This window comes from Podarcis melisellensis, assembly GCF_964234715.1.
Source record: "Podarcis melisellensis genome assembly, chromosome: 7".
Classification (NCBI taxonomy): Eukaryota; Metazoa; Chordata; class Lepidosauria; order Squamata; family Lacertidae; genus Podarcis; species Podarcis melisellensis.
The window spans coordinates 24,598,651-24,615,770 of NC_138539.1; positions in this window are offsets into that span (position 1 = coordinate 24,598,651).

Below are 17,120 nucleotides of genomic sequence, written 5' to 3' on the forward strand. Positions count from 1 at the left end.
TGACTGTATAAAGAACACCTAATAAAATCTGGAGATGTTAAAACACAAATGTTAAATGTTCTAACATGCTTGCTGTATTTTATTTTTTTTAAATGCTAGCTTTCCCATCACAGTGTTGGATATTTGGGAAATATAAGGGAAAAAGCTCTATGTAGATAGAAATCATGGGCTGCTGCCAGTCAGTGTAGACAATATTGGGCTAGATGGACTAGTGATATAACTCAGTATAATAAGGCAGCTTTCTATGTTCCTGAAGTGCTCCTTTGCTGCCGGGCTGACAAGAGGTGGTTGGGCTTGTGAGAATTGGTTTGCTCTGTGCCTGATGGTATTAGCAATAGCAGATACAGAATTTTTAGGGGAAGGACCAACAGCTCCATGTTACTCTATATGCTCTGCATACAGATTTAGAGGACCTGGAATTGCCAGCCAAATTAGATATTAGATATAGATAGAACAGGCAGCCCTGTTCAGGGAAGTTTTTAATGTATGATATTTTAGTGTTTCCTGGTTTCTATGGAAGCCGCCCAGAGTGGCTGGGGGGGCCCAGCCAGATGGGCGGGGTATAAATAATAAATTATTATTATTATTATTATTATTATTATTATTATTATTATTATTATTATTATTATATCAGGTACTGGGGCTGGGGATAATTCTTTCCTGAAATGGTGGAGAACCAATGTCATTTTAAAAAAACTAGGATGGGCAACCTGTCGTCTTCCAGGAGTGGAATTATAACTCCATCCCAAACCATTGGCCCATGGTAGCTGGAGCTACTAGGAACTGGTATTTTTGAGCTGCTCTGGGAGCCTTTTTCTGTTTTTCTGAAAAACAGTGGGGGTAAAAAATAATAATTAACTATTGGCCAGCTTTATCCTTGCACAGACCTGGGTTTTATTACTTTGCTCACTTGTAGCTGTATTTCCTTGTGTGTTATTTCTCAGTCAATTTTATCTGTTTAACATCAATACAAGCAAAATGATGGTTTTGTGTTTCAAAGGCTGTCCCTTTGCAAACTTTTGCTGCAGTGGAGTAGGTGATTGGGTTTTGGACAGTGTCCCAGCCAAACACTACTGAGCTTTCTCATCAGTTAGAATCCAACACGGGGAATAATGACTGCAGGGTGTTGTATTTTTATCACTGAATTTTGCCAATGGACCTGCCTAAAGGAAGCAGTAACTTGAAACACTTTTTCTAGAGCCAAGACCTACAGAGGTAAAGTGGAATTTAATCTGATATTCGCTTTCTTGGAACGTATTCTTTGCTCATGTTGTTTTATAGATACTGGATTAGGTTCTTCTCTCAGAACAGCATTTGGCCCTCTTGATTATCATTACAATGGAAATGGTTTGCCCACCCTGAAAACAAACAGAGCTTGCAGAGATCAGGGCAGTGCCGCAAATGCAAGTATTGTTGCTTGGCGCTTGTTCTAGTCATTGTTGGCTAGAGTTAATTTTGCATACTTACAGGGAAGGGAGACTTTGGCATATCACATTAGCATCTCTGTTATGGTTTAATGGCATTTCTCATTACTTGTTGTGCTCCTCTTTATTCATAGTGATTTATGGCTCTTAAATGAATGGTAATTCTAATTTTGATTTCATCTTGCTTCATCCTGAAGTCTTGAGATGATGATCTAGCACTATATGAGTGAAATTCTACCAATAATGACTTTGTAATCTGCCAGAGTATGCTGCAGACAAGCACAATGTTGAACAATACCAGCATGTGTATAACCCCAACTGCTCAATACCTATTTTTGCTTTTAAAGTGTGCTTTGCTTCTGGAAAAGGAAAGGGCACAGATCTATTCAGGCCTCTATGGTGGCGATAGGGATGCGGGGAGAAATTTGATTATATTTGCATTTAAAGGCACCTGACCTAATCCACACCTTTCGAAACAATATGTGAACTGAAAAACAACCACCCTTTGACATGTGCACTCCTGATTTTTGCAACACTGTTCTCCAGGCAAGTAGTAATATGTAGAGAATGCATATACTAGGCTAAAGTATGTATTTAAAATGCATATAATGAGTGAAAATAATGCTTTAAAATGCCTTATATAAGGGGGAAAACACTTTGCAAAAATGTGTCTATCAGGGAAAATTGCTTTGCAATAATGTGCTTGTGGCAAAGATTTTCTTTTTGAATCTTTAATTCAAATCTATTTCAGGATTTCTTTTAGATGTGGAGAATGCTACATGCTTTTTAAAAGCAAAATCCTTGCACTGGATCCCTTCCGTACTACACCAAATACTCTTGAATTAAATTATCCAGGCAGGGGGTTAGCTAATTGCTTGGCCTTTTCCTATCAGTTGAGGAAATGACCCCTCCCACTTATTTTGGCCACTTCCCTACATTTTGTGTGTTTTACTCTTGCCAAATCCTTTGGCTGAAGAAGAGTGGCTCCCCTCCTTCCCCCCCCCAAAAAATTAATAATAATCTGTAGCTCTTTAAATGCTTGGGAAACAAATCAGGGTCTCTCTTTACTGCTTCCTTTTTACTGTGTGGTGATAACATTTTTACCAGCATACAGCACTGTACCTACAAAACAAGCTGCGGGACAAGTATTAAAATCCTGTTTATGGGGCCAAGTATATCCCTTCTGCAAGGGAGCCCCTTCCCCTTTAACTGCACTCAGAGCTTGAGATCCAAAGATGGTTTATTCATCTGTGGGGTGGGGAATCAGCCTGTGGCCTTCCAAGCGTCTCTGGACACCCACACCCATGAATCCCAGCCAAGGTGGCCAGTGGTCAGGGATGGTGAGAAATGGGGAACATGGCAGGCCTAATCACTTTGGAAGAGGCAGCCACACCTGCAGTTTCCATCTGATTCTGGAGGAATATTCAGAAACTTAAGAGACTTTTCATCAATAATAATAATAATAATAATAATAATAATAATAATAATAATAATAGCTTTAAAGATTTCCTGCACAGAAACTCCTGGGTGGATATGCCTGAAATTTGGTGGGATTAATCCACTCTGGAGAAGCGCCTTTGTTCGCAGCTTTCATCCTCTTAAGTGAAAGGGGACGAAATATAAAAGGTTTATGGAGATTTGCCATTGTAGTCAACAGGCGTGAAACAAGAGCTTTGGGTTTAGCACATCACACTTGGACCCAAATAATGAATCGAACCGAAACAACAACATGCAGATCTGAAACAGATTGGGCTGCTTCCAAACGCAATAGACACAAATGCAAGGCGAGTCTTGTAGCCGTTGCACCCGTAGAGGTTTTTTCCCCCCTGCTGTCCACAGGGTGGTGCTGTGAACCCACCAGTCTCAAATCATATCCTTCCTACTGCGCAATGCATAAAAAGGGAGAAAATAGTACATCCAGATGTGACACACTTTGCACACTGTTGATCAGCGCTGGGAACCAGCAGTCGAACGGACCTGTGCAACGGAGCTCCCCATCAACTAAATACTAAAAAAAAGACCTGGAAAGTGAAAGTGAATCACTATGTTTGTGTTAACACGGGACACAACTTCAAGGAGCTTGTGACACAAAACGAGCACCGAGGTGGGAAAAGCAAAATGCTGCTATTAGCTTTAGCTTGATTGTTGTGTTTCTGCTCAGTGCAACTCTGCGACTGTGGCTCTCCGTATTGGACCATAACCACCAGTAGTGCAAATGCTGCTGCCGCCCTCTCCAAGCTATGTGTCTGCTAGGCAATCAGACGTGGGGATGGCAATGAGGGTTAGTGGTTGCAGCAGCATACAACTGGCACTTTCCTTGTGTGTCCTCAGTGTCCACAGTGCAGATCCCCTGCTAAGCACTTCCATATTGTGTAGTGCTCAAGGCTGGCAGCTGGTGGTGGCAGCTGTCAGGAGCGAGCCAGCAATAAATCACACGGAGTTAACTCTTTATCAGAATAAACCAGGTCTGCTCAGAAGCGGTGGTGCCTAATGAGCACAGCAACTCTTCTCGGTAGGTCTTGCCCCTATGAGGCAGTCATGGAGGCTGAAGGACCCTGCCTTCCCACAGCAGCCTAAGTCTCCTTCTCTCCCAGGTCCTTCCCAAGCAAGCTGAGACTTCGCTAGTGCACCTGCTTCATACCTCTATTCAACTTGGAAGACCAGACATCAGCCTGACTCATCTCTGCCTCTTGCCTCCCTTCTCTCCTGATTCTAGACTTCTCTCTGCCGCAGACTCTCCCTGCTCACTAAAACCTGGCACTTATTCAGCTTCCGACACCTCCTTCTCTTCCCAATCTTCTCCCTCTGACCGCTCATCGTCAGCCCACCCTGCATTCTGAGCCTTCTTCCCTTGGAGGTTCACCCTCCCACCACTGCTCTGTGTCCAGGAAGGCAATGGCAGTAGCCTTGGTGTTCCTCCACAGGGACCTGCATGCCAGGACCTGATAGTGCTCTGGGGCAAATTTAGGGGGTGCTTGTGAGTGCCACCAGCCCTCATTATGTGAATGGGAATGTTAATTGGCCTTTCTTTGGGGATCCCTTGCTTCCTGGCATGACCTTTGAAATATACTCGGAGTCCTGTAGTGATTTCATGCTCTTTATTGCAGCTTGTAAAACAGTGATTGAATTGCCCCCCAAACCTCAGGCTTTTATATACATTATTTACAATGAGTCCCATCTGATTGGCTGATTCTGCTTCCCTCCTGGAGCCTGATTGGTCTTTTCCTGCAAGCCAAACAGTTGTTGCATTCTATGATCCTACCAGCCTAATAGGCTGATTAACTTCCTCCTGGAGCCTGATTGGTCTTTTCCTGCAAGCCAAACAGTTGTTGCATTCTAGGATCCTCCTTGCCTATTGTTCTAGGATCCACGCTTAGTACATAACAACCTTGCTGCTAGGCTCTGTGGCAGCTGCTGTGTGCGAGCGGTTTCTGGATCTCCAACATGCAGCTGCTGCTGCTGCTGCTGCTTTCATGTTGTGGAAAGAAACTTCAGAGAGAGGTCTCACCACAAAGGTCTCATTTGCTTCCCATCTCTGGTGGGCGGTCCTTGTTTGAGAACTGCTAAGAGTGCCTAGTGTTTGTTGGTTGTGTCCTTCTAGTGTAAAGTACAGTGGTACCTCGGGTTAAGAACTTAATTCGTTCTGGAGGTCTGTTCTTAACCTGAAGCACCACTTTAGCTAATGGGGCCTCCTGCTGCCCCTGCGCTGCTGCTGCTGCACGACTTCTGTTCTCATCCTGAAGCAAAGTTCTTAACCCGAGGTAATATTTCTGGGTTAGCGGAGTCTGTAATCTGAAGCGTCTGTAACCCAAGGTACCACTGTACCTTTTACCAGGTACCCTGTGCCCCTCTCCCAAGCACACAGCCCTTTTGCTTTGCCTGCTGTGCCACCGGATGCAGGATGTGAGATGAGCTGCCGTGTGATTGGCCAGGGTTTATGCCAGATCTCAAGCGTGCTTTCAGAGCAGGGTGGGTGTCATGAGAAGGTGAGCCTTTCCGAGGATTAGGAACCTCCCTTCTCCTCCCCATTGACTTCCATTCTGTGGTTGAACTTTCACCATCCTTTTTGCCAGTGTTAAGTTCCTCCACATTGCCAGACCATGAGCCTGAGCTGATGTCAGGCTTCGGGGAATGGCTTCCTCCCCCCATGGAAGTAGATAAGAGATCAAATGAAAGGAACGCCTTACCAGTTAGAATCTTTAATAATCACAGTGAGAGAACAAAGAACACATCTCCTAGAAATGGCGGTGCTCCCAATTAAAGGACACTCCCCTCTCCATCCCTATTAGTCTATGTCACTCCTACGTCTTGTAATCTGAGCTGGTACTTGCTGTGCTTTCTGTTCTGACACTTTCTGAGCGCTCCGTGACTTTGGAGAAGGGGGGTGAATGCTATCCAGAGACTGTGAACCTGTTAACTCTCTGTCTTCTAGTGTTTCTTCTGCTAGCTGTTCCCCATCCAGTATTTCCCAGCTTCTGCCTTCTGAACTATGCCCCTCTGCAAACCACTGTTCCAAATCTATACTGTCCTCCTGCTCCTGGGAAGATTCAGGATCAGGATCAGGGGGAGGGGGAGGGGTGGCTCCCACCATTCTTCCTCAGTGCCCTCCTCAGCATGGTCCCTGACATCTGAACAGAGTTAAGATTCACCATAAGTCCTCACTGCCTGCTCCAGCCTGCACCACTCCCCTGCAATGACCCTTATTCAGCATCAAATTTGTTGGGCTCAGCCCAGTTGCAATGGGGGAGTTAAGCCAGCATATCACTGGCTGAGGCAGGCTTGCTGGGATAGCTGGGAACCAGATCCAGTAGATCCTAACTCATCCAGGTGGATCTAGGGTTAGGACTGTGCCTTTAGATGCCTTTACAAGAATCATGAGGTCTAGTGACATAATTTCGCCATGCAGTCCACCTGTTTGGAAATGATTAATATGAAGACTCATGAACAACTATAATGCACTTGTGCTACTGGAGCCACAAGTTAGTCTATGGTTCCATCGGCCAGTGTATACTTTGCCCCCCACTGTCTATAGGATGCAATCCACATACATTTAAAAAAATGAATATTTGTCCTATGTGTCCATGTGGTGTGTTCTCTGCATGTAACTCATAATGCTGATTCTTCACAAAGCCCTGCCACCAAACATTGCCTTTAGTGTGGTGGCACCTGCCCTTGGAATGTGCTCCCGGTGAACATAAAGCAAGCATGTACAGTAGTGCATTGATGTATCAAACTGATCTCCTACTGGTGACACATTTTCTTTTTTTTAAATAAATATTTATTAAAGATTTTCTCAATACAATAGCAAAAACAAACAAAATGACATATAATTTTACAATAGCCATATTTTCTTCACTTCCTTGGACTTCCTCACATCTCTCGTTCCTGCGTTCCAAGTTTTTCGAGCTTTACCCAGCAATTTATCACCTTGTTTCAATTCTTATATTCTAATATTCCAATATTGTGTCCCTAATTTTAGATAGTTTGTGTCCCTAATTTTAGATAGTTTTACCCAAACTATGTGAGATGGGCGCACAACCCCAGAGTCTGTCAAGACTGTCCCGTACGGGCAGGGGTACCTTTACCTTTACCTTTTTACCCAAACTTTAAAGGTTAATTTTAGCATAATATTTATCCAAAATTTATCTTTTCTCATATTTTCATTTATCTTCATATTCCTTTTAACTAGCTTAATGGTGCCATATTGTTAATAATATTGTTAATAATCTTACATCTTTCTTAACATTCATACAATTTACAATATTTTTGTAAATAATCCTTAAATTTCTTCCAGTCCTCCTCCACAGCCTCTTCTCCCAGGTCTCGGATTCTGCCAGTCATTTCTGCTAGCTCCATATAGTCTATCAGTTGCATCTGCCATTCTTCCAGTGTGGGCAAATCTTGGGTTTTCCAGTGCCACATTTTCTACTTGTTTAATGAATGCAATTTTACTGTCGATTTTATGCTGTTCACTGCCATATGACATTTCCCCCCTTAATGTTGGCAATATAGTGCAGAATTTTTTTAGCAAATAAAAATAAGATAAATCTGTATCTTGCAGATACAGTGGTACCTCGCAAGACGAATGCCTCATAAGATGAAAAACTCGCAAGACGAAAGAGTTTTTCGTTTTTTGAGTTGCTTTGCAAGACGAATTTCCCTATGGGCTTGCTTTGCAAGACGAAAACGTCTTGCAAGTTTGTTTCCTTTCCTTTTCTTTTTGTTTCCTATGGGAATCCGTGCTTCGCAAGACGAAAAATTTGCAAGACGAAAAAACTCGCAGAACAAATTAATTTCGTCTTGCGAGGTACCACTGTATGTTTTCTATAATGTTGATAGCTTGATCTGGAGCCTGCCGTTGTCACAGTGTTTGCTTGGAGAAGGCCCCTACCCTATGGTCATGAAAGAAGCATGTACTAAGGAGACAATACTGCAGATCATTTTTTTATGGCACTGGATTGAATCCTTATAACTCAGCTGTTTTTTTAAAAGGGTGGGGGAATGGAAATCCCAAGAAAAATACAATGGGAAATTAAATTGGCGACTGTAGAAGAGTTTGAAACTTAATAATCTTATGCATGTTAGAGGGCAAAAGAAAATGTCAATGTAATATGAATATAGTTGATAAGTTATTCCACTACTGGAATGGGCATGATTCATTGAAGATAAACAACCAGGCTGAAACACTGACATATACAAACCAATTTGTTATATCAGAGTTGGGAAGCCTACAGCTCTCCACCAGCCAGCATGGCCAATGGCCCAGGATGATGGGAGTTGTAGCCCAGCAACACCCGGAGGACCACAGGTTCGCCAATACTGCTATATATTGTCTACTCAAAATTAAGACCTGTTGAGTTCAAAGCGGCTTAATATCACATATGTGGACATAAAGTCACACCAGATCCAAATCCCATTCAGCAGTTGGGCTGCTGCTGCTGCTCTGCCTAAGTGTGGCGAAGAAAAATGAAATACTGTAGTGTTCTGTGCCAGGTTGCCAGATCACATGACTGATCTGAATGGGCTTAATCCCGCCCCCACAACATCTACACCCTGCCCCTTTTCTGGAACTTACGCTGGCCTCAGCTGTGTCAGCAGAGCCCTTGCTGAGATGGGATGAACAAGTTAAAGGTAAAGGGACCCGTGACCATTAGGTACAGTTGCAGACGACTCTAGGGTTGTGGAGTTCATCTCGCTTTAGTGGCCAAGGGAGCCGGCGTACAGCTTCCGGGTCATGTGGCCAGCATGACTAAGCCGCTTCTGGCGAACCAGAGCAGTGCACGGAAACGCCGTTTACCTTCCCGCCGGAGCAGTACCTATTTATCTACTTGCACTTTGACATGCTTTTGAACTGCTAGGTTGGCAGGAGCAGGAGCAACGGGAGCTCAATCCTGTCGCAGGGATTCGAACCGCTGACCTTCTGATCAGCAAGCCCTAGGCTCAGTGGTGTAACCCACAGCTCCACCCAAGTTACACTGCCATTATCTTCAGCTGAGCCAAGATTGGAGATTTGCCACCAGCAGAGCCCAGCTGACCTGGAGCTCTGCTGCATCCTAAACTGCTCACCCCAGCGACTCTTGCTCCAGAATTGGCCCCTTGGAGTCTAATTATGTCTTTATATTGTTAAAAGCAGGGCTTTTCTTCAGCCGGAACTGCGTTCCGGCACCTCTCAAGTAGGCATCATTGCCATTCTAAGAGAGGCAGAGAGAGGTTTGTGGTGAGTTCCAGCACCTCTTTTTCTAGATAAAATAGAACTGGTTAAAAGCATGGATTTTTTTCCCATTTTAACAGACCCTTTTGTCATTTTGATAATGACTAACAACTAAAATAAATAAAGAATCAAAGGCACATACGTAGATGAGTCATCTACTTCAGCAGCATGCCAAAAACCAGCGATGGACTGACTGTATATTTTCGCCCCTTTTGCCGCAGATGTACACAACAGCCTTGCCACCGACTGAAGCCGCCAGAACGGCTTGACTTTCTTCCTCTGGGCCCAGACGTTGGGGTGATTGTGAGAACAGGCTCCGAAGTTAAGCTCTAAAAGACTTACAACCCCCAAGGAATCAAGAAGCACAGGCTCAGCAACGGATTCAGGAGAAGTGATTACACCATAATTTTAGAGATAATGCCTCATTTTGGGAATCGGCTGCAGGAGTGGGCGGCCTCTGGAGTTAGCCGAACAGCTGGGTAAATTACAAATGATAGTAAAACCAGGGGTTGAGTTTACATAGCTGGAGTCTCCAAGCAGAAATACAAATTATGACAAATTAATGGGAAGTGTGACATTCTCTGTACATGTAAATAAACACTGCAGCGGAGCACTCTCTTGTTCCCCAAGTGCTAGTAAATAAAAGTATAAATGAGATCCCATGCAAAGTAAGCACATGCTTATAATTTTCCAGCATTGTTGATCCCCTGTGTGAAATTTCCTATTTTTATTGCTTCGGTGTTTAGGTTTTCGACAAAGCGGATAGCCATCTCTCACCCTGAAACCAATCAATAGGGCTATTTCTTGTATAAAATGACATTTCTATGGCAGATACAGGGAGAAGGCACTGGGTTACATCCAATGCTGTGTTCCACTGATGCAACAGGAACCCCCTTTCCTCTCCTCACTCTGCTAAGCCCCCCAAATATTCTCTGGAGGGACCCCAAACCCTCTGAAGCAGAGGTTGCAAGGGAAGGATGTGTCATTGCGAAAACAGAAGTCTCCTATGCAAGTGGAACAGCAGTGCCGGATTAACCCTGTAGAGGCCCCTACGCAGTCGAAATCTCGGGGTGGGGGGCTCGCAAACTATCTCCTAATAAGTTTTTTATTTTACCAGCCAACAATTTTAATAAACCAATTTTGATCCATTGTCACGGCGCCCCTAAGAGGCGTGGGGCCCAAAGGCCGGTGCCTACTCTGCCTATTTGGTAATCCAGCACAGGATACAACCTACTATCCCAAATCTTTGTCTCCATGTACACTCTGCTGGACTCCAGCTCCCATGAGCCCCAGCCACCATGGCCAATGGTCAGGGATCATGGGAGTTGTAGTCCGACAACCTCTGGAGGGCCACAGTTCAACATCCCTGCTGTGTGCCAATTACATTTCACTGAACTCAATGGGCAATGCAGGTGCAGAAGAATGGCTAGCTCCAAGTTCTTGTAGGCCCCCAAATGGTCGCTAAAGGGTGTATATTTGACTTCGGTTTAACTGATTTGTGGGCTGATCTAACCATCCTTTTTTAAAATGGCTTTTTAAGAGCTCTTCCTGCTATTTAAAAACACCTGCAGCAGGACAAGAACAAAATCAGTTACTGTACGGTCAAATAAGAAAGTTTTCTTTCCCTCCCCTTTGGGAAATAGGAACCGAAACAATGCAGTCTTGAGATCCAGTTCAGAAGTGGTCCTGACTCGCTGGGTGGAGTTCAAGAACATTGTTAGTTCACATGGTAAATAACTCTACCAGCTGAAATTCTTGTCACCGTTTCGCTGTCCCTAGAGCTTTACATAACAATCCACTGAGTTAACTGAATGAAATAAATACCGTATGTGAAGGACAAACATTCGAGATTTTCTGCATTGAAATGTGTTCAAGGGAAGGACAGTGGTAGGTGAGTGATTCTTGGAGAACTGGATATGAAAGAATGTGCCATTTCCCCCGAGTTCAGGTTTTTCAGGGATAAACTGTCAATACTTTACAGGACCATAGTTTAAACTCTGTATATAAATACATGTGATAAAATTGTGCAAATAGTGCATAGCAACATTTTCTCATTTTCTTCAGGGTTCCAGGGTGGGTTACAATCAATGTAAGATCTAGCAATACAATACAACGTCCAGTGAAATGTAACAACTGAAATATCCATGGGCATAGCCAGGATTTGTGTTGTGGGGTGGGCAGGCCACCCATCTGTCACCATCCTCTGTCTGATTCTGTCTAGCAGATTCAAAATGAAATGTCTCAGCAACAGTTGTTTTAAATTAGTTTATTTTAACCCCCTAAGTGCTCTGAAAAATCTGTCAAAATCTTTCTACAATTTCTACTTTTAGTTAAGTATTTTTATCTATTTACTGTCCCCTGGTCTATGCTCATGGAAACATTAATTAAATTCCCAGACTAATTTACTAACAAGTAAATTTACTAATTTTCTAACAGGTGCCTGGGGCAGCGCGCATGCCCTGCAGCTGGGGGGCGGAGCGAGCTGCCCATGGGGGTGGGGCGAGCCAAGGCAGCTGAGGCAGTGGGCAGACACAAGCCCTGCGCTGCTCAAAAAAGCAGTGTGGAGCTTGCAGGCCCACTGCCTCCCCCTCATGAGAGACATGTGGCTCAGGCACACTGCAGGCCCCATGGTGTGGTGCCCAGTGCCCCCCACCTCACCTAGCTACACCTCTGGATTAGGCAGACGCATGGAGGAGAGGGCTGTGGAAGTCTACTAGCCATAACAGCTGTGCTCTGCCTGCAAAGTTGAAGGCAGCAATGCTTCTGGTTTCTGGAAATTACTCGAGAGGAGAGTGCTTCTGCAGTGGCGTAGGAAGGGGCGTGCGGTGGGCGCGGGAGTTATTTTTTCAAAAGCACATATTTTTGCCATTTTGTCACACACACCCCCCCCTCAGTGATGACACTCGGGGTGACCCGCACCCACTGCACCCCCCCTTCCTACGCCACTGGTCACCACCAAGGAAATATAACAAGCAAATAGAAAGAGAACCAACACAAGTGACACTGGCACAAACCTCCCCACACACACACTAAGTAGAAAAATAGAAGCATTGCCGCCACCCCACTTTCACCCTCTTCTTCCCAACCGAATACTGCATGCAATACTAATGTCTTCCAACAAATGTACGGTGGTACCTCTGGTTACAAACTTAATTCATTCCGGAGGTCCGTTCTTAACCTGAAACCGTTCTTAAGCTGAAGTACCACTTTAGCTAATGGGGCCTCCCACTGCCGCCACGCCACCACCACACAATTTCTGTTCTCATCCTGAGGTAAAGTTTTTAACCCGAGGTACTACTTCCGGGTTAGCGGAGTCTGTAACCTGAGGTGTTTGTAACCCGAGGTACCACTGTAATGGATCTGTAGAAAGCACAACTTGGGAAAAGAGACAATGCACATATTTTTGTAAACTAAGAAAAGTTTAATAACAATTTTTAAAAATGCAATATTTCATTTAAAAAAAACCAGGATAGATGTGGATTGTGGCTAACCTTATAGGAACATTGCTTCCCAAACCAGTGCTGGGAGTGCACTTGATGTCGAGTAAATGGGAGGGTGCTACAGCCCTAAATTCAGAGGAGCTCTGTTCTTTTGTTCTAAGTGACTGTCTTTTTCGCTTAGCTCACTGGTAGATCTGTGAGGTAGGTTAGATGCCAGGCAGAAAAGCTCCTCTTCAACCAACCCAAATTCGCTCCAATTCCACTGTACAAGTCAGATTTTCCTGGGGAACACGGCCAGGCAAAAAAATAAAAAGCACTTGGGACACAGACCTATGCTTAGAAAACCCAGGACAAAAGGAAAGTGTGGATGAGCCTTGAGGATCAATGACTGGCCCCAAGGTCACTCAGTGACCTTCATGGCTCAGTGGGAATTTGAACTCTGGTCTCCTAGGTCCCAGTCCAACACTCTATGTTGAAAACGTTGGCGTTTGGAGTTAAAACACTCTGCAAACGTTGAACTTACGTAAATGCTGGATCCCTGTTGGAGGAGCACACTTTATCCTGGGTATAATCACACTGAGACTCTTGACTTTCGGAAAATAAGAAAGCTATGTTTGCTGCGTGAAATACATGCTTGAATGACAGGAAAGATCTCAGTTCTCTCTACCTCAGGTGGTGATGCCCTGATCTATGCTTGCTCTTGCATTTCAGCAGGAGAGACACAAAAGGATGTCTCTTCTCCCAAGGTGAGAATAAAGAGGAAGTAGGTAGGAAATGAAGGAAGGTCAGCACAGGTTAGGTCAGAAAGGACAGTCTAGGAAACACAGCAGTTTCTGTCTACATCAGCCTCCAGTGCAAGGGGAGTTTCAACCCAACAAAAAATTGATGAGATCATTACTTTACAACACTGTGGGGTACTCTACAATGAATGATAATGGGCCAGATGGGTGGTATATAAATAATAATAATAATAATAATAATAATAATAATAATAATAATAATAATGTTGCATAAGCATTCTATATAGAGTTAAGAATCTATGCATGGCAACTGAGGACTCATCCACTCAGTCCCAATCCCACTGAACCATTGTCTGCACTTTCTCAGCCTTGAGAACTAGAAACTTTCTCCTTTTTTCCGGAAAGAAAATAAATTGGATTTTCTCCAAATGCTTAGTTCAGTATCCCCTACCAAATCTCCAGCTTTCTAGTGTCATTGCAGAAGTTCAATGTGCAGAAACAGCCTGGGACATGATACGAGTGATTTTACTGAAATTACAGGCGGACTGTTTCTAGAAAGCTTCGTTTAGAGCTGACTTTGCTTTTTAAACTTTAGTTACACCAAAGCCTTCAGGGATGAGAGAGTGGATAAAAATTTAAACAAACTTTTTTTAAAAAACAACAACCATGAAGCCCTGTCTTCTTCAGGGGAGACGGTTTCTCTCTGCCTAGTGAAAGGACAGTTGGTCAAGGCTGTGGTTAACACACAAACACACACACGGGTGCTCTTACCAAACTCATTATTTGTTCTTCTAAAAATCTATAAAGCCAACGCTGAGGGCAGGTTGGGCAAGCATGCACCACCAAACTAGGCACTGACAAGTGGTCAAAGGTTGGCCGACTGCACTGGTAGGGAATAGGGAGCAATGAAAATAGATAAGAACTATCTCCCTGCTCATAGCAGAGGCATGGCATTACTTCTGAACAATAGCCCAATTCCAACGTTGTTCCCCAGTGACTAGAAAGCTGCCGTTTATCCTAGAGGAAGTACAGTGGTACCTCGAGTTACATATGCTTCAGGTTACATACGCTTCAGGTTACAGACTCCGCTAACCCAGAAATAGTGCTTCAGGTTAAGAACTTTGCTTCAGGATGACAACAGAAATTGTGCTCCGGCAGCGCAGCAGCAGTGGGAGGCCCCATTAGCTAAAGTGGTGCTTCAGGTTAAGAACAGTTTCAGGTTAAGTATGGACCTCCGGAATGTATTAAGTACTTAACCAGAGGTACCACTGTATAGCTTCCTGTGGTAAAGGTAAAGGTAAAGGGACCCCTGACCATTAGGTCCAGTCGTGACCGACTCTGGGGTTGCGGCGCTCATCTCGCTTTACTGGCCGAGGGAGCCGGCGTACAACTTCCGGGTCATGTGGCCAGCATGACTAAACCGCTTCTGGCAAACCAGAGCAGCGCACGGAAGCACCGTTTACCTTCCCACCAGAGCGGTACCTATTTATCTACTTGCACTTTGATGTGCTTTCAAACTGCTAGGTTGGCAGGAGCAGGGACCGAGCAACGGGAGCTCACCCCGTCACGGGGATTCGAACCACCAACCTTCTGATTTAACCCACAGCGCCACCCGCGTCCCTAGCTTCTTGTGGTAGCAAGTCCCATATAACTATGCACAGTATGAAGAAGTACTATAATTTCTTTCTTCTGCAAACATGATTTTCCTCAAAGCTACCAAGAGAATAGAGGGCTAAATGTACGGTACTTAGAACCCAGTTCTCAGAAATAGGAGGAATGGTTGATCCCTGATATGAGCCAATCCTAGCCACCCAAAGTCCCCCTAGGGCACCTTTAAAAGCGCCATAGTTTTAAAAAATAAAATAAAATACATGGAAACCACATCTTTTGCATGCAACCTATATATTTTATTTGCTGAAAGCATTTTTAGCTCAGTCTTCATCGCAGAGCAATTTCAGAGCAGGTTGCACTGAAAATCCTTTTTGATCTTTTACGAGTACATAAAAGCAACAATATACCAACATAAGCTAAATTACAGCCACATTAAATACTGATTTTGCAGTGATGAGGGCAGACCTGAACACTTGTCCCATGTGCTTGAGATGTCCAGTTATGTAATTCCAGGATATGTGTTGAAAAGCAAACATATATGGAGCACTGCATGTGATAATTTGCTCGAAGTGTGCAGCTATATCTGTACACACAACAAATGTTTTGCAGACAGGAAAACATTAATGCCTAGCCAGCAAGCAGGTGGTGATTAGAGGCAGGTTTCCCAAACTATGGTTTCTGGTGTTTCCCTGGAGCACACATGCAAACTGAAGTCCATGGGATTAAAACCGCAATACAAAAACATGCAAGCAAAAGAAACAAAAGTAATAAAATACAATTATTTTATAATGTCTTACAAGAAGCAACTTGGGTTGTACCCTGAATTGGTGACACTCATTTTACAATAACAAGAAGTCAAGGCTTCAGTGTCATTAGCCAAAGTGTGGAATACTGTGCCAACAGAGATTCAGCATATGCCTTCTGTGCCAACTTATAAACACCTGCCAAAAACTTTTCTATTCCATCAGGCCTATCTGTACAAGAATTAAGAACACATATTTCCAAAATAGTTACACGATTTTTGATTTCAACTTTGTTAAATGATTTTAATTTTATGGTTTTACATACCAGAAACTGCTCTAATTTTTTTTTATGAACAGTGGTGTATAACTTTGTTACATAAATAAATAAATCATAAATAAATAAAAAATTAAAATAACAGAGCATTTAGCATAGCACATTCCAATCGCTCCAGCAGGCAGAAAAATCATTAAGTGATCTGCCAAGGCCCTAAGCAATTTTAGAATTGTCTGTTGGGGGAGAGGGGGAACCAGTGGGAAAGAGCATATTCAAAACGGGCTCAAGCTCAGACTCTGCCCAATGTCCAGAGGGGGCAGAAATGTATTCTGTAACTTTGGAAACCACTAAGAACAGCTCTCCTTCCATTGGCTCCTCCTTGGTTCCAATATGGAAGGAGGGTTTGGGGTATACTTCATGGGTGAGCATGTCAATTGTAAAAAAAAATCAACTTCTTTTTTAAACGGACAGCGAAATGCCATTCTTTCAGTCCGAATTTCCACTCAAGCTCTTGTCTCAACTGTGTAGCTGGTGGAAAAATCAATCAGAAGTTTTCTACTCCTAAACCCCCCCCCTTTCCAGGAAATCGTTTCAGCCAAAACTCACAAAGGAGAACATACAAAGCAAAAGCTGGCAAAGAAATGAGCTTGAGCATGTGCAGAGTGCCAGCTCCTTATTTCACTACAACAAATCTCCCAGCCTAACCTTTTTATGGCTTAGTAAACGCGCCTAATCGAGACGGTGAAGTGGCCAGATAATCTCCTTTCCGGCCTACTCTGGCTCCTAAAATCCGAATTCAACCCCGCCTAGCAGCCGCCCCCCGGGAGGATCACACAGTGCCAGGGGCTCAGGAGAGGCAGGAGGGCAGCTCCCCTCCTTCAATCAAGTAAATCAATAAAAATAGTTAACTAATTGAGGTTCCTCCCCCCCCGCGCGCAACATAAATCCTGGCTACGCCCATTGCACTCTGCACATGCTCGGAAGGCACACCTCGCCCCCGGGGCTGAGTCCTGGCGGCTGGTGGCGCAAAGGAGATTCCGGCTCCTGCAGCGTCCGGCTCCCCCCACACTCACCCCCCCCCCACAAAACCCCTCCCGGGCGGGGGAGGAGGCGTATCCAGCGCGGGGAGGGGCGTGTCGTGTCGCGGGGCGTGTCCGGGCCGGGCTGTGGCCTCTCT